The following is a 24,372-nucleotide window of genomic DNA, read 5'->3' as shown; positions in this document are numbered from 1 at the left end:
AATAATGGTCTGGAACTGTTTTTCATGGTTCGGGCCCCTTAGTTCCAGTGAAGGGAAATCTTAACGCTACAGCATACAATGACATTCCAGACGATTCTGTGCTTCCAACTTTGTGGCAACAGTTTGGGGAAGGCCCTTTCCTGTTTCAGCATGACAATGCACAAAGCAAGGTCTATACATAAATGGTTTGTCAAGACCGGTGTGGAAGAACTTGCCTGGCCTACACAGACCTCAACCCCTAACCTCACTAATGCTCTGTGGCTGAATGGAAGCAAGTCCCCCAGCATTGTTCCAACATCTAGTGGAAAACCTTCCCAGAAGAGTGGAGGCTGTTGTGTCAGTAGAGAGGGTGGGGGGCAACAACTCCATATTGATATTGATTCTGGAATGAGGTGTTTGAGGAGCAGGTGTCCACATTCTGTTGGACATGTAGTGTAGATCAACAGGGCCTTCAGAAAGTCTTCACGCCCTTCCACTTCTGCCACGTTTTGTTACAGGGTCTGATTCAAATGTATTTGTCTTTTTTTCGGGGAGGGGGTCAACGGTCATTTGTAAAAAAAAAAATAGATATATATATATATATATATAAACTTGATTACATCAGTATTCAACCTCCTGAGTCAATACATGTTAGAATCACCTTTGGCAGCGATTACAGCTGTGAGTCTTTCTGGGTAAATCTGAGTTTTGCACACCTGAATTGTACAATTTGCCCATTTATTCGTAATTTTTTTTAACCTCTGTCGAGTTGGTTTTTGATCTTTACTAGGACAGCCATTTTCAGGTCTTGCCATAGATTTTCAAGCCGATTTAAGTCAAAAGTGTTACTGAGTGGCCGAGTTACAGTCAATGTCGTCTTGGTAAGCAACTCCAGTGTAGATTGTCCTCCTGTTTTCTGACTAGAAACCGCGTCTTCTCTTCCCTAGCAGTCTTTATTTAACCATTATTTAGCCAGTCAAGTCAGTTAAGAATAAATTCTTATTTACAATGAATAAAACAATGCAAATAACCAAGAAACAAGGTTAAAAGACTCACTTCAGGCAGACTTCTGTTTTAAAGTAAATTAAAAAAATGCCATGCCTGTGCTCAGCTCCAGCCAGGCGGTGTGTGTCGCGCAAGGCGGGATAGGCTGTAGGATTTGTAATGTTTGACTTTGTGCGATTAAACAAAAACGGCAGAAATACTGTTTTAGGATAATAAAAAATAAACGCAATAGAGGCAGTCTGCTTTCCACCAAACACTGCGAGACTAATTCACCTTTCAGCAGGCAATAAACTAAAACGTCAGACTCAATCTCTGTCGCACAAACGTGACTGAAATCGCGTTACCACGGTAACCGCCCGCCCTTAAAGGGCCAGCTGATAATTTTTGTGCATCAGATATTTCTGTTAAAGCTGTAATGGAGTATCACAGTATGCCTCATAATAGCCATATCACCTGGCGGTCAAACAGGGGAATGGTTACAATTGTTTTCTCAACTGTTCCTTTTTCCCCATAGGGGATTTTAGCAACACTTAAAATAAGGGCTGTGTTTCGTGTAGGCTTACCCTGGCGCGACATTTTAATAACTACATCTCTCTCTGGCAAGGTAACTTTTTGAAAATCAATTTATTTGCCTGTATTTACCCACCCAAACTGAAATGCTAATTACCTACTAATGTGGCAATGATAAAGAACTGCAAATTCCACAATGATCTGGAGTAGACTGCCAACTCAAACCAATAGTTAATTCATAGATTCTTACCATCTGTTACATGAGGCAATGAATAAATTGGCTACATTCCTTTAAAGGGACAATTCTGTGAACGGTCTTGTGCAAGTTTTACATTGACACCCGTTAGCAAAGGTGTCAGCTGGAGAGGAAGTGCAGGAGCTGTAGTTGTAGTTTTGCCTCATGTCTACTTTGATGCTAATTACCATTTTTGAATCTGAGAGTAAATTTAGACTAAAGTCACTTTGTCCGAGAGAGATTTACATGGTTATCAAAAATGCCAATCCGGGTGAGCCTACACGAAACACCTTTAAGTGTTTCTAAAATGAAGGGTAGAAAAACTAGGAATCATTACCCTGTTTGACCGCTAGGAGTTCTTTATATAACTTTGTTGGCGACCATACAAAATGCACATAGAAATGTGAGTTATAGATCTGTCATTTTCATTGAGAGCAAGTCTAAGAAAATAGTAGATCTGTTCTTTTGTTTTTGCGTCTTTTGGTTTTGTACACCAGCTGAAAATACTATGGAAAACAACACGACTTCATACTAATTATAAGTTTTATTGTATGTGCATCAGCGTTTTTGTTGGTGTAATTTTAGCAAACAAAAATTTGTCGGTTGGGGAAAGAAATCTGAGTGGGCTGGTTGATTTGGGGTCACTTAGAAATGTCCTTGTTTTTGAAAAGACAAGCACTTTTTAAAATAACGTCAAATTGATCAGAAATACAGTGTAGACATTGTTAATGTTGTAAATGACTATTGTAGATGGAAATGACTGATTTTTAATGGAAGAGGCCCATTATCAACATCAAGCAAATGTATTTATAAAGCCCTTCTTACATCAGCTGATATCTCAAAGTGCTGTACAGAAACTCAGCCTAAAACCCCAAACAGCAAGCAATGCAGGTGTAGAAGCACGGTGGCTAGGAAAACTACCTAGAAAGGCCAGAACCTAGGAAGAAACCTTGAGAGGAACCAGGCTATGTGGGGTGGCCAGTCCTCTTCTGGCTGTGCCGGGTGGAGATTATAACAGAACATGGCCAAGATGTTCAAATGTTCATAAATGACCAGCATGGTCTAAATTATTATTATTATTATCATTATTATTATTATCATCATCACAGTGAACAGGCCAGGGTTCCATAGCCGCAGGCAGAACAGTTGAAACTGGAGCAGCAGCACGGCCAGGTGGACTGGGGACAACAAGGATTCATCATGCCAGGTTGTCCTGAGGCATGGTCCTCGGGCTCAGGTCCTCCGAGAGAGCGAAAGAGAGAGAGAATTAGAGAGAGCATACTTAAATTCACACAGGACACCGGATAAGACAGGAGAAGTACTCCAGATATAACAAACGGACCCCAGCCCCCCGACACATAAACTACTGAAGCATAAATACTGGAGGCTGAGACAGAAGGGGTCAGGAGACACTGTGACCCTGTACGACGATACCCCTGGACAGGGCCAAACAGGCAGGATATAACCCCACCCACTTTGCCAAAGCACAGCCCCCACACCACTAGAGGGATATCTTCAACCACCAACTTACCATCCTGAGACAAGGCCGAGTATAGCCCACAAAGAACTCGGCCACGGCACAACCCGGGGGGGGGGGCAACCATCACGCCTGGGTTCCAATGGCACGTTGTGTTAGATAATCCACGTTTATCATTTTAAAAGGCTAACACAACCTGCCATTGGAACACAGGAGTGATTTCGATGTTACCCCAAACTTTTGAATTTGTGTAATTAATCATATTTATCGTATCCTGTTTTTCTCCAGACACCATCACTGGGAGAACTGTCCCCAGCATCAAGACTTCACCATGCGCACCATCCAGACTATAGAAAACCACATCCCTGTGCTGAGGGAGAGCATTGTCAGGACTCCTTTCACAGGGAGAACTGTGTGCCTGTTCAATATGAATACAAACAGACACAATCCCCGTCAGACTCCCCGTCACAGCCCCTATAACAGCCAGACTCCCCGTCACAACCACACTCCCCGTCAGACTCCCTGTCACAGCCCCTATAATGGCCACACTCCCAGCTGCACTCCTCTACACAGCCCCTGCCACAGCCAGACTCCCTGCCGCAGCCCCTATAACAGACACACTCTCCGCTATAGTCCTTATAACACCCGTTCTCCCCGCCAGACTCGCTGTCACAGCGACCACCTCTCCCTAGAGCCCGACCAGTACCCATCTCACCAGCCATGGTTTTCTCTACCCCTGGCGAAGAGGCTGCCGGCGGAGACCTCTTCTACTGTTGTTTCTGAAGGCTGTTTCTCTTCCTCCAGCCCTGCTCGGCTCAGCACATTATGCAGAGCAGCAGATGGAGAGGAGGAGAGTGAGACGGCAGAGAGAGAGCAGGTGCACGCGCATGGAAAGAGGTTGCAGGGAGGAGGGGGAGAAATCGAGCAGGGAGAGGAGGGAGAAGAGAAGGGAGATATCGCACTGGCGCAGGGAGGAGGAGAGCGAGAGCAGGCGTGCGTCGTCTTCGCATCATCATCATCATCACTGCTTCTCTCATCATCGTCACGGGAAAGCAGCATCACAGCCTCGCAGCAGCTACGCAGACGTAGACTGAGGAGCAGCAGAGAAAATGGCAGCTGTTTTCAAAGACATGGCCTGAGTCTCGGCGCCAGACAGAAGTGGAGGCTGAGATTCAGCATCATGGGGAACCAGGAGGGGAAGCAGAAGAAGGTGAAAGAGGACGGATACGGACAGGACACAGCAGACCATACCACCGGGGAGCCCCGGCACACTGACGGCACAAACAAAGGATTTCACCACGGCAAGAAATCCCACGGAAAACATGGCAAAGGAGGAGACGAGAAGAAGAATAAGAAGGAGTCTAAATCCTCTGTGTTCTCTATCAGGAAGAGGAAGAATCTAAAGGGGAAGGGATCGACAGGGGGATCCAGGGAGGATGTGTTGTCGTCTCAGAACGAGCTGGACTCCGCTCACTCTGCTCACACCAAAACACCAGATCTCTCTCTGTCAGCTGACGAGCTGGGACAATCTGACACCGAGGGACCAGCAGAGCCTGGTGATGGGCATGGTGCTAGGAGTCATGGTTGTATCAAGGGGGAGAGCCGGCAGCCCACGGGGGAGAGCCGGCAGCCCACGGGGGAGAGCCGGCAGCCCACGGGGGAGAGCCGGCAGCCCACGGGGGCGACCGCGGACACTGCTCCAGACCGGCAGGGGGAGGTTGAACAGAGAAAGAGGAGCAGCTCTGGTTCAGACCCGGACATCTATAGCTTTCACTCAGCTGCAGAACAAGAGGACCTGCTAGCCGACATCCAGCAGGCTATTAGACTACAGCAGGGGGTGATTATCTCCACCGCTGAGCTGAGTGAAGAGCTGGGTTGGGGAGGAGGGTGGAGGAAACAGAGGTCTGACGAGGTTATAACTACCCCCAGTCCCACTGAACAACCCCCCCCACCGGAGCCTCTCACTGCCCCAGAGGCAGCCCCCGTCATTGGCCAGGAGAATGGCCTGCTTTCTAAACTGTCTCTGTCCCTGGATGGGGGAGAGGAGGCGGTGGAGGAGGAGAGGGGAGCTACCACTGCTACAGAGAAACTCAACTGGGAGCTGAGAGGGGCTGAAACAGAACCAGCCCTTTGTGCCTCCTCCTCTTTCTCTGGGACAAAGGAGCAGGAGGAGGAGCAGGCGGAGGAGGCATTGAGCTGCCAGGAGGTTAACGTTAACACTCAGCCCCCCTCCCAGCCCCCCGCTGCCCAGACGAACGGCCACGTTACCAAGACAACCAGCGCTACTAGCTTCCCAGACCTCACAGCCTCCTTTGAGAGCGCTGTGGAGTCTCCTCTCAGAGAGGAGAAGGAGGTGTTGGAGGAGGTGGAGGAAGGGGAGGAGGAGGAGGAGAATGACCTGGACATGCCCCCCCTGTCAGCCGAGAGCCTTAGTCACAGTGATGCGACCACGAGCCACGAGGCCATAGACCTGAGCTCTGGCAATGCCTCCGAGGAAGAGGGGAGGGTGGGGGACTGGGTGGGGGCAGGGGGGGGGCTGCAGTCAGCGTTGAGTCCCTGGAGTGTCTTAGCAGGGGGGATCTGAGGTGCTCTGAGCCTGCCGACGACCCTCTGATCACCCAGAGAAGGAAGAGCAGCGTGTCCTTCTCCCCTTGGCCCTCTCAGGAGAGCCCGAGCCTGGCCATGCGTCTCCTCAAGTCCACCCTGACCTCCACCCTTCCATCCTACAACCACTCTTCCTCAGGCACCAGCCCCACAGTCAAACCCTACCCTCCCATTTACCCTTCTTACATCAAGACCACCACCAGGCAACTCTCTGGCTCCCCAGGCACCTCGCCCTCACGGAGCCCCTTGTTCCGCCAGCGCTGCCACGACCTGGGACACCGCACGGAGAAGTGGCGGGTTAGACGACAGCGCTCCCACAGCATCGCCGGTCCCCTCAGCTGGTCCGCGGACTGGACCGAGGAGCTGGACAGGGAGCTCCCCATCAAGGCAGGATCAGCAGACTACCTGGAGGGGTACGGAGGGTCGGAGGACAGGCTGAGGGGGCAGTCAGCCCCTGTGTGCCACACGGAGATCCTCCACCGGACACGTGTCTACCTGTAGCTTCCACGACATCTTCACCGGTGAGTTTTATTCCTTTATTTTCACAGGGACTCTCCAAAGGCCTCTTTCAAAAGTTTTTTTATATTTTACATTTTTTTATGTTGTGATGGAAAAAGTACCAAAATATGTAATCCGCTCTGTATAAGGGACAGAGTATTGTAATGGGGCGGCAGGTAGTCTATTGGTTAGAGCGTCGGGCCAGAGCGTCGGGCCATCGGGTTAGAGCGTTGGGCTATTGGTTAGAGCGTCGGGCCAGAGCGTCGGGCCATCGGGTTAGAGCGTTGGGCTATTGGTTAGAGCGTCGGGCCATCGAATCCCCGAGCTGAAAAGGTAAACATCTGTCGTTCTGCCCCTGAACAAGGCAGTTAACCCACTGTCCACCCGGTAGGCCGTCATTGTAAATAAGAATTTGTTCTTAAATTTACTGGCTTGCCTCGTTAAATAAAGGTTAAGAGCGTCGTCCTGCATCAGCTGTTCTGGTACTACAGTGTGTAGGCTAGCTGCTGTTGTGGGACTACAGTGTGTAGGCTAGCTGCTGTTGTGGGACTACAGTGTGTAGGCTAGCTGCTGTTGTGGGACTACAGTGTGTAGGCTAGCTGCTGTTGTGGGACTACAGTGTGTAGGCTAGCTGCTGTTGTGGGACTACAGTGTGTAGGCTAGCTGCTGTTCTGGGACTACAGTGTGTAGGCTAGCTGCTGTTCTGGTACTACAGTGTGTAGGCTAGCTGCTGTTCTGGTACTACAGTGTGTAGGCTAGCTGCTGGTCTGGTACTACAGTGTGTAGGCTAGCTGCTGTTCTGGTACTACAGTGTAGGCTAGCTGCTGGTCTGGTACTACAGTGTGTAGGCTAGCTGCTGTTGTGGGACTACAGTGTGTAGGCTAGCTGCTGTTGTGGGACTACAGTGTGTAGGCTAGCTGCTGGTCTGGTACTACAGTGTGTAGGCTAGCTGCTGTTGTGGGACTACAGTGTGTAGGCTAGCTGCTGTTGTGGGACAACAGTGTGTAGGCTAGCTGCTGTTGTGGGACTACAGTGTGTAGGCTAGCTGCTGTTCTGGTACTACAGTGTAGGCTAGCTGCTGGTCTGGTACTACAGTGTGTAGGCTAGCTGCTGTTGTGGGACTACAGTGTGTAGGCTAGCTGCTATTGTGGGACTACAGTGTGTAGGCTAGCTGCTGTTGTGGGACTACAGTGTGTAGGCTAGCTGCTGTTGTGGGACTACAGTGTAGGGTAGCTGCTGTTGTGGGACTACAGTGTAGGCTAGCTGCTGTGTTAAGGGGTCTCTCTCACTGTGCCTTGTTTCACTTGGCAGTCTCAGTTTTCTAGAAACATAACAAAACTCAAGTTCTCTCATCTTACCCATATTCACAATATTCATGGATCTGTTCTGAATAACAATCAAGCAATGAGTATAATTATCCACCTGGTTAATTCAATGTTATTTTCTCCTGTTTATTTAGATGTTTAGATGTCTAAGATGTGTAAACTATTGCATCTAGACGTGGCTACGGTAACTACTCTGTCTAGACGTGGCTACGGTAACTACTCTGTCTGGACGTGGCTACGGTAACTACTCTGTCTGGACGTGGCTACGGTAACTACTCTGTCTGGACGTGGCTACGGTAACTACTCTGTCTGGACGTGGCTACGGTAACTACTCTGTCTGGACGTGGCTACGGTAACTACTCTGTCTGGACGTGGCTACGGTAACTACTCTGTCTGGACGTGGCTACGGTAACTACTCTGTCTGGACGTGGCTACGGTAACTACTCTGTCTGGATGTGGCTACGGTAACTACTCTGTCTGGACGTGGCTACGGTAACTACTCTGTCTGGACGTGGCTACGGTAACTACTCTGTCTGGACGTGGCTACGGTAACTACTCGTTCTAGAGGTGGCTACCGTAACTACTCGTTCTAGACGTGGCTACGGTAACTACTCGTTCTAGACGTGGCTACGGTAACTACTCCGTCTGGACGTGGCTACGGTAACTACTCCGTCTGGACGTGGCTACGGTAACTACTCCGTCTGGACGTGGCTACCGTAACTACTCGTTCTAGACGTGGCTACCGTAACTACTCGTTCTAGACGTGGCTACGGTAACTACTCGTTCTAGACGTGGCTACGGTAACTACTCGTTCTAGACGTGGCTACGGTAACTACTCGTTCTAGACGTGGCTACGGTAACTACTCGTTCTAGACGTGGCTACGGTAACTACTCGTTCTAGACGTGGCTACGGTAACTACTCGTTCTGGACGTGGCTACGGTAACTACTCGTTCTGGACGTGGCTACGGTAACTACTCGGTCTGGACGTGGCTACGGTAACTACTCGGTCTGGACGTGGCTACGGTAACTACTCGGTCTGGACGTGGCTACGGTAACTACTCGGTCTGGACGTGGCTACGGTAACTACTCGGTCTGGACGTGGCTACGGTAACTACTCGGTCTGGACGTGGCTACGGTAACTACTCGGTCTGGACGTGGCTACGGTAGTATGAATGATAGACAATATTTGGCCTGGACAGTTCATTTGTGCTCTAAGTACTTAGCATAAACAAACAGCAGTGGCTATTGAGATGTGTTGTGGTCAGTTGGCGAAGAGGGACAGTGATCTTTGTTTTGGGCCTCAGCTCTCTGAACTAATGGAAGACAGAAAAGAGCTCTCCCTCGGACGGACCAAATTAAACGTGTTTCTACTGGAGAGGGTGACCTTCTTGACCTGACCCCTCTGTTGGTTGAGCCCTCTGTTGGTCGCTCCCTCCCTCCCTGACCCCTCGGTCGTTCGCTCCCTCTCTCCCCTCCTGACGTGGCCGGTCGCTCCCTCCTGACGTGTCCCTTCGGCCCGGGGGTCGCTCCCTCTTGACGTGACCCCCTCGGTCGGTCGGTCGCTCCCTCCCTCCCCTCCTGACGTGGCCGGTCGCTCCCTCCTGAAGTGTTCCTTCGGCCCGGGCGGTCGCTCCCTCTTGACGTGACCCCGTCGGTCGGTCTGTCGCTCCCTCCTGTCGTGACCCCTCGGTCGGTCCGTCCCTCCTCGTCCCTGGTCTTGGCTGGACAAGGTTAATATTTCATGCTTTAAAGCAGGAATGTCAAACTCATTCCATGTAGGGCCTAGAGCCTGCTGGTCTTTCCCTTCAATTCAGACCTGGACCACCAGGTGAGGGGGAGTTGTTTACTAATCACTGACCTTAATTCATCAACCAAGTCCAAGGGAGGAGTGAACCTACAGACACTCGACCCTCAGTGGAATGAGTTTTACGTCTCTGAAGGGTCTCTGATGATGTCACGAGACAGGAGTCTGACAACTGACAAGATGTTCATTTATTTGTAGTCTGTGTGAGCTTTGGCTCCAGGATAGCACAGTTTGTTGTTGGCGTGAACACACACCCTTAGCCAACAGCATGGCAACGTGGTGATGAGTGTTGTGCAGAGCATGGTGTGTATGGGGGAGGGGGTGACAGACAGAGCTTTCATGCTGCATTACATCAATAGAAGTGAGGTGCCTTTTAAGGCGTCAGCAGACAGATTGTATGATCCTTGCAGGTCTTGGCTAGCAAGGGAAAAAATGTCTGAGGTTGTATACTTAAAATATCTTTGCTCGAAATACAAGAGAAAATAGTCAATATTATTTTTCACACTTGAGACCCTGTAGCAACAAGTGCACTTACTTACTCTTGTTATTGAATTACAACAAACACTTCATTGAAGAATCCCTACTGTTGACCAATCACTGTATATAGCCATGTTGTTGCCTGGTACTTCCTGTCTATAACCATGTTATGACCTGGTACTCCTGTATATAGCCATGTTATTACCTGGTACTTCCTGTATATAACCATGTTATTACCTGGTACTTCCTGTATATAGCCATGTTATTACCTGGTACTTCCTGTATATAGCCATGTTATTACCTGGTACTTCCTGTCTATAACCATGTTATTACCTGGTACTTCCTGTCTATAACCATGTTATTACCTGGTACTTGCTGTATATAGCCATGTTATGACCTGGTACTTCCTGTCTATAGCTGTGTTATGACCTGGTACTTCCTGTCTATAGCCGTGTTATTACCTGGTACTTCCTGTCTATAGCCGTGTTATTACCAGGTACTTCCTGTCTATAGCCGTGTTGTTACCTGGTACTTCCTGTCTATAGACGTGTAGTTACCTGGTACTTCCTGTATATAGCCGTGTAGTTTCCTGGTACTTCCTGTGTATAGCCGTGTAGTTTCCTGGTACTTCCTGTGTATAGCCGTGTTGTTACCTGGTACTCCCTGTGTATAGCCGTGTTGTTACCTGGTACTCCCTGTGTATAGCCGTGTTGTTACCTGGTACTCCCTGTGTATAGCCGTGTTGTTACCTGGTACTCCCTGTGTATAGCCGTGTTGTTACCTGGTACTCCCTGTGTATAGCCGTGTTGTTACCTGGTACTCCCTGTGTATAGCCGTGTTGTTACCTGGTACTCCCTGTGTATAGCCGTGTTGTTACCTGGTACTCCCTGTGTATAGCCGTGTTGTTACCTGGTACTCCCTGTGTATAGCCGTGTTGTTTCCTGGTACTCTCTGTGTATAGCCGTGTTGTTACCTGGTACTCCCTGTGTATAGCCGTGTTGTTACCTGGTACTTCCTGTCTATAGCCGTGTTGTTACCTGGTACTCCCTGTGTATAGCCGTGTTGTTCGTTAGTCACTGTATTTGTTATCTTTAACTGCATTGTTGGAGAAGGACCCTTCAGTCTGTTGTCATTGGAGCGTTTCGCTGGCGGTCTCCACCCGTCGGAGGGTTTCGCTGGCGGTCTCCACCCGTCGGAGGGTTTCGCTGGCGGTCTCCACCCGTCGGAGGGTTTCGCTGGCGGTCTCCACCCGTCGGAGGGTTTCGCTGGCGGTCTCCACCCGTCGGAGCGTTTCGCTGGCGGTCTCCACCCGTCGGTGGGTTTCGCTGGCGTTCTCCACCCGTCGGAGGGTTTCGCTGGCGGTCTCCACCCGTCGGAGGGTTTCGCTGGCGGTCTCCACCCGGCGGAGCGTTTCGCTGGCGGTCTCCACCCGGCGGAGCGTGTGTCATCACACAGTTCATGAGCAGCCCTTTTACTCACCCCTCTAATATTAGAACTGCTCCTCTCTAAATCTGTTCTACTCCCTTCTTCTGTTCCTTGTCCCTCCTTCCCTCCCTCTCTCCCCCTCCCCTCTTCTCCTGCCAGCTTACTGTAAAATTATATTCTGACTCTAATCCTCAGAATGGGTGTCTTTGAATTACTTCAGGAGGGGGGTGTAGCTACTTCAGCAGCGAGCCAAAATGCTGCTCACCAGTGGGGAATTTAGTGATGACATGTTCTGAACTGTAGATAGAAATACAATGAAAGGATCTGATGGAATGATTCCCTATTCTCTCTGACAGTCGATCTGCTCTACGTCATACAATTCTATCTGAAAGGCCTATATTGGTAGGCTCCAGATCATATCCCATAATATTGGGGTGTCATGACAACCAGGGGTGAAGATAGGCCATGCATCATTGCCTCTTTAGTAGTCTTATTGTCACTTAGTCTCTAATGGCCCCCTATTCCATATATAGAACACTGTTAACCAGAGCCCTATTCCCTATATAGAACACTACTGTTGACCAGAGCCCTATTCCCTATATAGAATACTACTGTTGACCAGAGCCCTATTCCCTATATAGAATACTACTGTTGACCAGAGCCCTATTCCCTATATAGAACACTACTGTTGACCAGAGCCCTATTCCCTATATAGAACACTACTGTTGACCAGAGCCCTATTCCCTATATAGAACACTACTGTTGACCAGAGCCCTATTCCCTATATAGAACACTACTGTTGACCTGAGCCCTATTCCCTATATAGAACACTACTGTTGACCAGAGCCCTATTCCCTATATAGAACACTACTGTTGACCAGAGCCCTATTCCCTATATAGAACACTACTGTTGACCAGAGCCCTATTCCCTATATAGAACACTACTGTTGACCAGAGCCCTATTCCCTACATAGAGCACTACTGTTGACCAGAGCCCTATTCCCTTCATAGTGCACTACTGTTGACTGGAACCCTATGAGTCCTGGTCAAATGTAGTGCACTACATAGGGAACAGGGTGCCATTTTCAGATGTAGCTTGGGTGTCATGACAACCAGTGGTGTTGTTTTTTAAAAGGCCATTCATTAGTTCTGTCCATATTAACTAACGGGCCAGCTGTAATATAATTAGCCCTGTTGGTTCAACAGCTCTACTGAACTGGAGACAGACAGGACTGATGACAGAGGAGAGGACATAACTAGAGCCTTGTTTATCCATTCACTTTGTTTGTTTGTGCTCGTGTTAAAATGCATGTCGATACCACCATGTGGCTGGTTGCCATTTTGACTTTTGGGTTTCTGGTATAAGGATGTTATCCTTCAGAGAATGTGCCTCTCTATATACAGTGTGTTCTTCCATTCCAGGCTCCTCCACCATCCTAAAATCCTTTAGGTGGGATGGCTCTAGAACCTTTAGGCGGGATGGCTCTAGAACCTTTAGGCGGGATGGCTCTAGAACCTTTAGGCGGGATGGCTCTAGAAACTTTAGGCGTGATGGCTCTAGAACCTTTAGGCGGGATGGCTCTAGAACCTTTACTCTGTCTATTCTTTCCTAGCCCACGTTTTCAGCTGCTGTTGCTAACTCAACGGCAAGGAGGTTTCACTTCTGTAGTGAAGAAGAGTTCAAAGTTCATACCATTTGCAACCAAAGCTCACGCTGAGGTTGGCTTCGTTCTGTAGTTATCTGAACCATTCAGACATTGGATCGTCATCCTAATGTACCTGGAACAGGACATGTTCGTCCTTTTAACGTATGGACTGTCGTCCTCACATCCTCGGAACAGGTTACATTTTCGTCAAGGCTTTATACAGTGGCGGGAGAAGTGTGTGTTTTGATAGTTTACAGCCCATGTCTCTTCACAGGGGCCACTGATTGAGCTGAGCCCTAACCTTATGAAAACCCAAATCTCTCATTTACAAACAAATTACATTTAATCTTTTCACCCATCATTTTATATTCAAACATTTAAATTGAATAACAATTCCATGTGAATTTGATAACTACAAAGTGCGGACTTTCCACTGTAGAGTTTATGTCATCCTATCATTGATGAGAATGTCTCAGATGACAACCGAACTGACATCATATTCATTAAGTACCACTGCATATGTTCAATTGGTCGGATTACCAGAATATAGTTCATTTCCCCCACCTTCTGATGTTCCCAGAATCTCTGTTAACCAAGGGGTTTTCAAATGGAACCAGTAGGGTAGAGCGAGGAAAAAGGGGGAGAGGTATTTGACTGTCATAAACCTACCCCCAGGCCAACGTCATGACAGGCCCTAGCCCTCACCCTCCGATCCAACAGGTCCCAAAAGTGCTCAATGGGATTTATATCCGGGCTCTTCGCTGGCCATGGCAGAACACTGACATTCCTGTCGTGTAGGAAATCACACACAGAACGAGCAGAATGGCTGGTGGCATTGTCATGCTGGAGGGTCATGTCAGGATGAGCCTGCAGGAAGGGTACCACATGAGGGAGGAGGATGTCTTCCCTGTAAAGCACAGCGTTGAGATTGCCGGCTATGACAACAAGCTCAGTCTGATGCTGTGACACACCGCCCCAGACCATGACGGACCCTCCACCTCCAAATCGATCTCGCTCCAGAGTACAGGCCTCGGTGTAACACTCATTCCTTTGACGATAAACGTAAATCCGACCATCACACCTGGTGAGACAAAACCGAGACTCGTCAGTGAAGAGCACTTTTTGCCAGTCCTGTCTGGTCCAGCAATGGTGGGATTGTGCCCATAGACGATGCTGTTGCCAGTGATGTTTGGTGAGGACCTGCCTTACAACAGGCCTACAAGCCCTACGTCCAGCCTCTCTCAGCCCATTGCGGACAGTCTGAGCACTGATGGCGGGATTGTGTGTTCCTGGTGTAACTCGGGCCGTTGTTGTTGCCATCCTGTACCTGTCCCGCAGGTGTGATGTTCAGATGTACTGATCCTGTGCAGGTGTTGTTACACGTGGTCTGCCACTGCGAGGACGATCAGCTGTTTGTCCTGTCTCCCTGTAGCACTGTCTTAGGCGTCTCACAGTACGAACATTGCAATGTATTGCCCTGGCCACATCTGCAGTCCTCATGCCTCCTTGCAGCATGCCTAAGGCACGTTCACGCAGATGAGCAGGGACCCTGGGCATCTTTCTTTTGGTGTTTTTCAGAGTCAGTAGAAAGGCCTCTTTAGTGTCCTAAGTTTTCATAACTGTGATCTTATTTGCGTACAGTCTCTAAGATGTTAGTGTCTTAACGTCCATTCCACAGGTGCATGTTCATTAAGGGTTTATGGTTCATTGGACAAGCATGGAAAACCGTGTTTAAACCCTTTACAATGAAGATCTGTGAAGTTATTTGGATTTTTACGATCTTTGAAAGACGGGGTCCTGCAAAAGGGACGTGTTTAAAAATATATATATATATATATATATATATATATATATAAACACACACGTATGTCTGGTTGACTCCAGGTCTACTGTAGTAATATTGATGTTGAACTCCTGGTCGTACTCTGCTAGAGAAGTTGTTAGACTGTAGTAATATTGATGTCTCTCTCTCTCTACCTCCAGGTCGTACTCTCCTAGAGAAATTGTTAGACTGTAGTAATATTGATGTCTCTAACTCCTGGTCGTACTCTCCTAGAGAAGTTGTTAGACTGTAGTAATATTGATGTCTCTCTCTCTACCTCCAGGTCGTACTCTCCTAGAGAAGTTGTTCCTACAACAGGAAGATGCCCAGCCAGAGGAAGCTGAGAAGCTGTGTTCTCGGATTCTGGCCATGGGTCTGTTACTACCCTTCACTGACTGCTTCAGAGACACAATAGGGGGGTCCAACCCACAACTCGCTGCGCCATGCAAGTTCCACGTGAGTGTCATATCCTATACCAGGGCCTTCAACCCTGTTCCTGGAGAGCTACCCTCCTGTAGGTTTTCACTCCAACCCTGTTCCTGGAGAGAGGCCCTCCTGTAGGTTTTCACTCCAACTGTAGTTACCTGATTCTACTTAATTATTAGGATCAAGTGTTCTAGATTAGGTCTGGAGCAGGACCGGTATCAGAGGTCAGGGCCCACTGTTAACTCAACTCTACTGTTCCATGTAGCAAATTAAACTCTGATCAGAGGTCAGGGCCCACTCTTACTTCCCGAGTGGCACAGCTGTCTAAGGCACTGCATCTGATACGTTCACTACAGTCTCTGGTTCGAATCCAGGCTGTGTCCCATAGGGCGGTGCCCAATTGTCCCAGCATCGTCCAGGTTTTGCTGGTGCAGGCCGTCATTGTAAACACTGACTTGCCTCGTTAAATAAAGTTCAGACCCATTGTGTTGATATGCAGTATGCTACACAGTAAATATCCCCCTGGTTCAGTCCCATTGTGTTGATATGCAGTATGATAGACAGTAAATATCCCCCTGGTTCAGTCCCATTGTGTTGATATGCAGTATGTTAGACAGTAAATATCCCCTGGTTCAGTCCCATTGTGTTGATATGCAGTGTGTTACACAGTAAATATCCCATTGTGTTGATATGCAGTATGTTAGACAGTAAATATCCCCCTGGTTCAGTCCCATTGTGTTGATATGCAGTATGTTAGACAGTAAATATCCCCCTGGTTCAGTCCCATTGTGTTGATATGCAGTGTGTTACACAGTAAATATCCCATTGTGTTGATATGCAGTATGTTAGACAGTAAATATCCCCCTGGTTCAGTCCCATTGTGTTGATATGCAGTATGAAAGACAGTAAATATCCCATTGTGTTGATATGCAGTATGTTAGACAGTAAATATCCCATTGTGTTGATATGCAGTATGTTAGACAGTAAATATCCCATTGTGTTGATATGCAGTATGTTAGACAGTAAATATCCCCCTGGTTCAGTCCCATTGTGTTGATATGCAGTATGTTACACAGTAAATATCCCATTGTGTTGATATGCAGTATGCTAGACAGTAAATATCCCATTGTGTTGATATGCAGTGTGTTAGACAGTAAATATCCCCCTGTTTCAGTCCCATTGTGTTGATATGCAGTGTGTTAGACAGTAAATATCCCCCTGTTTCAGTCCCATTGTGTTGATATGCAGTATGTTAGACAGTAAATATCCCCCTGGTTCAGTCCCATTGTGTTGATATGCGGTATGTTAGACAGTAAATATCCCCCTGGTTCAGTCCCATTGTGTTGATATGCAGTATGTTAGACAGTAAATATCCCCCTGGTTCAGTCCCATTGTGTTGATATGCGGTATGTTAGACAGTAAATATCCCCCTGGTTCAGTCCCATTGTGTTGATATGCAGTATGTTAGACAGTAAATATCCCCCTGGTTCAGTCCCATTGTTATGCAGTGTGTTAGACAGTAAATATCCCCCTGGTTCAGTCCCATTGTGTTGATATGCAGTATGTTAGACAGTAAATATCCCCCTGGTTCAGTCCCATTGTGTTGATATGCAGTATGTTAGACAGTAAATATCCCCCTGGTTCAGTCCCATTGTGTTGATATGCAGTGTGTTAGACAGTAAATATCCCATTGTGTTGATATGCGGTATGTTAGACAGTAAATATCCCATTGTGTTGATATGCAGTATGTTAGACAGTAAATATCCCCCTGGTTCAGTCCCATTGTGTTGATATGCAGTGTGTTAGACAGTAAATATCCCCCTGGTTCAGTCCCATTGTGTTGATATGCAGTATGCTAGACAGTAAATATCCCCCTGGTTCAGTCCCATTGTGTTGATATGCGGTATGTTAGACAGTAAATATCCCATTGTGTTGATATGCAGTATGCTAGACAGTAAATATCCCCCTGGTTCAGTCCCATTGTGTTGATATGCAGTATGTTAGACAGTAAATATCCCCCTGGTTCAGTCCCATTGTGTTGATATGCAGTATGTTAGACAGTAAATATCCCCCTGGTTCAGTCCCATTGTGTTGATATGGGGTATGTTAGACAGTAAATATCCCATTGTGTTGTTATGCAGTATGCTAGACAGTAAATATCCCCCTGGTTCAGTCCCATTGTGTTGATATGCAGTATGTTAGACAGTAAATATCCCCCTGGTTCAGTCCCATTGTGTTGATATGCAGTGTGTTAGACAGTAAATATCCCATTGTGTTGATATGCGGTATGTTAGACAGTAAATATCCCATTGTGTTGATATGCAGTATGTTAGACAGTAAATATCCCCCTGGTTCAGTCCCATTGTTATACAGTGTGTTAGACAGTAAATATCCCCCTGGTTCAGTCCCATTGTGTTGATATGCAGTATGTTAGACAGTAAATATCCCCCTGGTTCAGTCCCATTGTGTTGATATGCAGTATGTTAGACAGTAAATATCCCCCTGGTTCAGTCCCATTGTGTTGATATGCGGTATGTTAGACAGTAAATATCCCATTGTGTTGATATGCAGTGTGTTAGACAGTAAATATCCCCCTGGTTCAGTCCCATTGTGTTGATATGCAGTGTGTTAGACAGTAAATATCCCCCTGGTTCAGTCCCATTGTGTTGATATGCAGTATGATAGACAGTAAATATCCCCCTGGTTCAGTCCCATTGTGTTGATATGCAGTATGTTAGACAGTAAATATCCCCCTGGTTCAGTCCCATTGTGTTGATATGCAGTATGCTAGACAGTAAATATCCCCCTGGTTCAGTCCCATTGTGTTGATATGGGGTATGTTAGACAGTAAATATCCCATTGTGTTGATCTGCAGTATGTTAGACAGTAAATATCCCATTGTGTTGATATGCAGTATGTTAGACAGTAAATATCCCCCTGGTTCAGTCCCATTGTGTTGATATGCGGTATGTTAGACAGTAAATATCCCATTGTGTTGATATGCAGTGTGTTAGACAGTAAATATCCCCCTGGTTCAGTCCCATTGTGTTGATATGCAGTGTGTTAGACAGTAAATATCCCCCTGGTTCAGTCCCATTGTGTTGATATGCAGTATGTTAGACAGTAAATATCCCCCTGGTTCAGTCCCATTGTGTTGATATGCAGTATGCTAGACAGTAAATATCCCCCTGGTTCAGTCCCATTGTGTTGATATGGGGTATGTTAGACAGTAAATATCCCATTGTGTTGATCTGCAGTATGTTAGACAGTAAATATCCCCCTGGTTCAGTCCCATTGTGTTGATATGCAGTGTGTTAGACAGTAAATATCCCATTGTGTTGATATGGGGTATGTTAGACAGTAAATATCCCATTGTGTTGATCTGCAGTATGTTAGACAGTAAATATCCCCCTGGTTCAGTCCCATTGTGGTGTTATGCAGTATGCTAGACAGTAAATATCCCCCTGGTTCAGTCCCATTGTGTTGATATGCAGTATGTTAGACAGTAAATATCCCCCTGGTTCAGTCCCATTGTGTTGATATGCAGTGTGTTAGACAGTAAATATCCCATTGTGTTGATATGCGGTATGTTAGACAGTAAATATCCCATTGTGTTGATATGCAGTATGTTAGACAGTAAATATCCCCCTGGTTCAGTCCCATTGTTATACAGTGTGTTAGACAGTAAATATCCCCCTGGTTCAGTCCCATTGTGTTGATATGCAGTATGTTAGACAGTAAATATCCCCCTGGTTCAGTCCCATTGTGGTGATATGCAGTATGTTAGACAGTAAATATCCCCCTGGTTCAGTCCCATTGTGTTGATATGCAGTATGTTAGACAGTAAATATCCCATTGTGTTGATATGCAGTATGCTAGACAGTAAATATCCCATTGTGTTGATATACAGTGTGTTAGACAGTAAATATCCCCCTGGTTCAGTCCCATTGTGTTGATATGCAGTATGTTAGACAGTAAATATCCCCCTGGTTCAGTCCCATTGTGTTGATATGCAGTATGTTAGACAGTAAATATCCCATTGTGTTGATATGCAGTATGTTAGACAGTAAATATCCCCCTGGTTCAGTCCCATTGTGTTGATATGCGGTATGTTAGACAGTAAATATCCCCCTGGTTCAGTCCCATTGTGTTGATATGCAGTATGTTAGACAGTAAATATCCCCCTGGTTCAGTCCCATTGTGTTGATATGCAGTGTGTTAGACAGTAAATATCCCATTGTGTTGATATGCAGTATGCTAGACAGTAAATATCCCCCTGGTTCAGTCCCATTGTTGATATGCAGTATGTTAGACAGTAAATATCCCCCTGGTTCAGTCCCATTGTGTTGATATGCAGTATGTTAGACAGTAAATATCCCCCTGGTTCAGTCCCATTGTGTTGATATGCAGTATGTTAGACAGTAAATATCCCCCTGGTTCAGTCCCATTGTGTTGATATGCAGTATGTTAGACAGTAAATATCCCCCTGGTTCAGTCCCATTGTGTTGATATGCAGTATGTTAGACAGTAAATATCCCCTGGTTCAGTCCCATTGTGTTGATATGCAGTGTGTTAGACAGTAAATATCCCCCTGGTTCAGTCCCATTGTGTTGATATGCAGTATGTTAGACAGTAAATATCCCCCTGGTTCAGTCCCATTGTGTTGATATGCAGTATGTTAGACAGTAAATATCCCCCTGGTTCAGTCCCATTGTGTTGTTATGCAGTATGTTAGACAGTAAATATCCCCCTGGTTCAGTCCCATTGTGTTGATATGCAGTATGTTAGACAGTAAATATCCCCCTGGTTCAGTCCCATTGTTATACAGTGTGTTAGACAGTAAATATCCCCCTGGTTCAGTCCCATTGTGTTGTTATGCAGTGTGTTAGACAGTAAATATCCCCCTGGTTCAGTCCCATTGTGTTGATATGCAGTATGCTAGACAGTAAATATCCCATTGTGTTGTTATGCAGTGTGTTAGACAGTAAATATCCCCCTGGTTCAGTCCCATTGTGTTGATATGCAGTATGCTAGACAGTAAATATCCCATTGTGTTGATATGCGGTATGTTAGACAGTAAATATCCCCCTGGTTCAGTCCCATTGTGTTGATATGCAGTATGTTAGACAGTAAATATCCCCCTGGTTCAGTCCCATTGTGTTGATATGCAGTATGTTAGACAGTAAATATCCCCCTGGTTCAGTCCCATTGTGTTGATATGCGGTATGCTACACAGTAAATATCCCATTGTGTTGATATGCAGTATGTTAGACAGTAAATATCCCCCTGGTTCAGTCCCATTGTGTTGATATGCAGTATGTTAGACAGTAAATATCCCCCTGGTTCAGTCCCATTGTGTTGATATGCAGTATGTTAGACAGTAAATATCCCCCTGGTTCAGTCCCATTGTTATACAGTGTGTTAGACAGTAAATATCCCCCTGGTTCAGTCCCATTGTGGTGTTATGCAGTATGTTAGACAGTAAATATCCCCCTGGTTCAGTCCCATTGATATGCAGTATGCTAGACAGTAAATATCCCCCTGGTTCAGTCCCATTGTGTTGATATGCAGTATGTTAGACAGTAAATATCCCCCTGGTTCAGTCCCATTGTGGTGATATGCAGTATGTTAGACAGTAAATATCCCCCTGGTTCAGTCCCATTGTTATACAGTGTGTTAGACAGTAAATATCCCCCTGGTTCAGTCCCATTGTGTTGATATGCAGTATGTTAGACAGTAAATATCCCCCTGTTTCAGTCCCATTGTGTTGATATGCAGTATGCTAGACAGTAAATATCCCCCTGGTTCAGTCCCATTGTGTTGATATGCAGTGTGTTAGACAGTAAATATCCCCCTGGTTCAGTCCCATTGTGTTGATATGCAGTATGTTAGACAGTAAATATCCCATTGTGTTGATATGCAGTATGTTAGACAGTAAATATCCCCCTGGTTCAGTCCCATTGTGTTGATATGCGGTATGTTAGACAGTAAATATCCCCCTGGTTCAGTCCCATTGTGTTGATATGCAGTATGTTAGACAGTAAATATCCCATTGTGTTGATATGCAGTATGTTAGACAGTAAATATCCCCCTGGTTCAGTCCCATTGTGTTGATATGCAGTATGATAGACAGTAAATATCCCCCTGGTTCAGTCCCATTGTGTTGATATGCAGTGTGTTAGACAGTAAATATCCCATTGTGTTGATATGCAGTATGTTAGACAGTAAATATCCCATTGTGTTGATATGCAGTATGTTAGACAGTAAATATCCCATTGTGTTGATATACAGTGTGTTAGACAGTAAATATCCCATTGTGTTGATATGCAGTGTGTTAGACAGTAAATATCCCCCTGTTTCAGTCCCATTGTGTTGATATGCAGTATGCTAGACAGTAAATATCCCCCTGGTTCAGTCCCATTGTGTTGATATGCGGTATGTTAGACAGTAAATATCCCCCTGGTTCAGTCCCATTGTGTTGATATGCAGTATGTTAGACAGTAAATATCCCCCTGGTTCAGTCCCATTGTGTTGTTATGCAGTATGTTAGACAGTAAATATCCCCCTGGTTCAGTCCCATTGTGTTGATATGCAGTATGTTAGACAGTAAATATCCACCAGGTTCAGTCCCATTGTGTTGATATGCAGTATGTTAGACAGTAAATATCCCCCTGGTTCAGTCCCATTGTGTTGATATGCAGTATGTTAGACAGTAAATATCCCCCTGGTTCAGTCCCATTGTGTTGATATGCAGTATGTTAGACAGTAAATATCCCATTGTGTTGATATGCAGTATGTTAGACAGTAAATATCCCCCTGGTTCAGTCCCATTGTGTTGATATGCAGTATGTTAGACAGTAAATATCCCCCTGGTTCAGTCCCATTGTGTTGATATGCAGTATGTTAGACAGTAAATATCCCATTGTGTTGATATGCAGTATGCTAGACAGTCAATATCCCATTGTGTTGATATGCAGTATGTTAGACAGTAAATATCCCCCTGGTTCAGTCCCATTGTGTTGATATGCAGTATGCTAGACAGTAAATATCCCATTGTGTTGATATGCAGTATGCTACACAGTAAATATCCCCCTGGTTCAGTCCCATTGTGTTGATATGCAGTATGTTAGACAGTAAATATCCCCCTGGTTCAGTCCCATTGTGTTGATATGCAGTATGTTAGACAGTAAATATCCCATTGTGTTGATATGCAGTATGCTAGACAGTAAATATCCCCCTGGTTCAGTCCCATTGTGTTGATATGCAGTATGTTAGACAGTAAATATCCCATTGTGTTGATATGCAGTATGTTAGACAGTAAATATCCCCCTGGTTCAGTCCCATTGTGTTGATATGCAGTATGTTAGACAGTAAATATCCCATTGTGTTGATATGCAGTATGTTAGACAGTAAATATCCCCCTGGTTCAGTCCCATTGTGTTGATATGCAGTATGTTAGACAGTAAATATCCCATTGTGTTGATATGCAGTGTGTTAGACAGTAAATATCCCCCTGGTTCAGTCCCATTGTTATGCAGTGTGTTAGACAGTAAATATCCCCCTGGTTCAGTCCCATTGTGTTGATATGCAGTATGCTAGACAGTACATATCCCATTGTGTTGATATGCAGCATGTTAGACAGTAAATATCCACCTGGTTCAGTCCCATTGTGTTGATATGCAGTGTGTTAGACAGTAAATATCCCCCTGGTTCAGTCCCATTGTGTTGATATGCAGCATGTTAGACAGTAAATATCCCCCTGGTTCAGTCCCATTGTGTTGATATGCAGTATGATAGACAGTAAATATCCCCCTGGTTCAGTCCCATTGTGTTGATATGCAGTATGCTACACAGTAAATATCCCCCTGGTTCAGTCCCATTGTTATACAGTGTGTTAGACAGTAAATATCCCCCTGGTTCAGTCCCATTGTGTTGATATGCGGTATGTTAGACAGTCAATATCCACCTGGTTCAGTCCCATTGTGTTGATATGCAGTGTGTTAGACAGTAAATATCCTCCTGGTTCAGTCCCATTGTGTTGATATGCAGTATGTTAGACAGTAAATATCCCCCTGGTTCAGTCCCATTGTGTTGATATGCAGCATGTTAGACAGTAAATATCCCATTGTGGTGTTCTACAGTATGTTAGACAGTCAATATCCACCTGGTTCAGTCCCATTGTGTTGATATGCAGTGTGTTAGACAGTAAATATCCCCCTGGTTCAGTCCCATTGTGTTGATATGCAGCATGTTAGACAGTAAATATCCCATTGTGGTGTTCTACAGTATGTTAGACAGTAAATATCCCCCTGGTTCAGTCCCATTGTGTTGATATGCAGTATGTTAGACAGTAAATATCCCCCTGGTTCAGTCCCATTGTGTTGATATGCAGTATGTTAGACAGTAAATATCCCCCTGGTTCAGTCCCATTGTGTTGATATGCAGTATGCTAGACAGTAAATATCCCCCTGGTTCAGTCCCATTGTGTTGATATGCAGTATGTTAGACAGTAAATATCCCCCTGGTTCAGTCCCATTGTGTTGATATGCAGTATGCTAGACAGTAAATATCCCCCTGGTTCAGTCCCATTGTGTTGATATGCAGTATGCTAGACAGTAAATATCCCCCTGGTTCAGTCCCATTGTGTTGTTATACAGTATGTTAGACAGTAAATATCCCATTGTGTTGATATGCAGTATGTTAGACAGTAAATATCCACCTGGTTCAGTCCCATTGTTATGCAGTATGTTAGACAGTAAATATCCCCCTGGTTCAGTCCCATTGTGTTGATATGCAGTGTGTTAGACAGTAAATATCCCCCTGGTTCAGTCCCATTGTGTTGTTATGCAGTATGTTAGACAGTAAATATCCCATTGTGTTGTTATGCAGTATGTTAGACAGTAAATATCCCATTGTGTTGTTATGCAGTATGTTAGACAGTAAATATCCCCCTGGTTCAGTCCCATTGTGTTGTTATGCAGTATGTTAGACAGTAAATATCCCCCTGGTTCAGTCCCATTGTGTTGATATGCAGTATGTTAGACAGTAAATATCCCCCTGGTTCAGTCCCATTGTGTTGATATGCAGTGTGTTAGACAGTAAATATCCCATTGTGTTGATATGCAGTATGCTAGACAG

The 24,372-nt window shown here is 45.9% G+C and overlaps 1 pseudogene; it reads left to right on the top strand.

Annotated features, from left to right (window-relative positions):
* Positions 1-3,537: 3,537 nt before the first annotated feature.
* The window catches only part of LOC135529352 (formin-2-like), a 164,518-nt pseudogene continuing 143,683 nt past the window's right edge, over positions 3,538-24,372 (top strand).

Source organism: Oncorhynchus masou, unplaced genomic scaffold (genome assembly GCF_036934945.1).
Source record: "Oncorhynchus masou masou isolate Uvic2021 unplaced genomic scaffold, UVic_Omas_1.1 unplaced_scaffold_1144, whole genome shotgun sequence".
Taxonomy (NCBI): domain Eukaryota; kingdom Metazoa; phylum Chordata; class Actinopteri; order Salmoniformes; family Salmonidae; genus Oncorhynchus; species Oncorhynchus masou.
The sequence above is the reverse complement of the archived record's forward strand: the minus strand, read 5'-3'. Positions and strand labels throughout refer to the sequence as shown.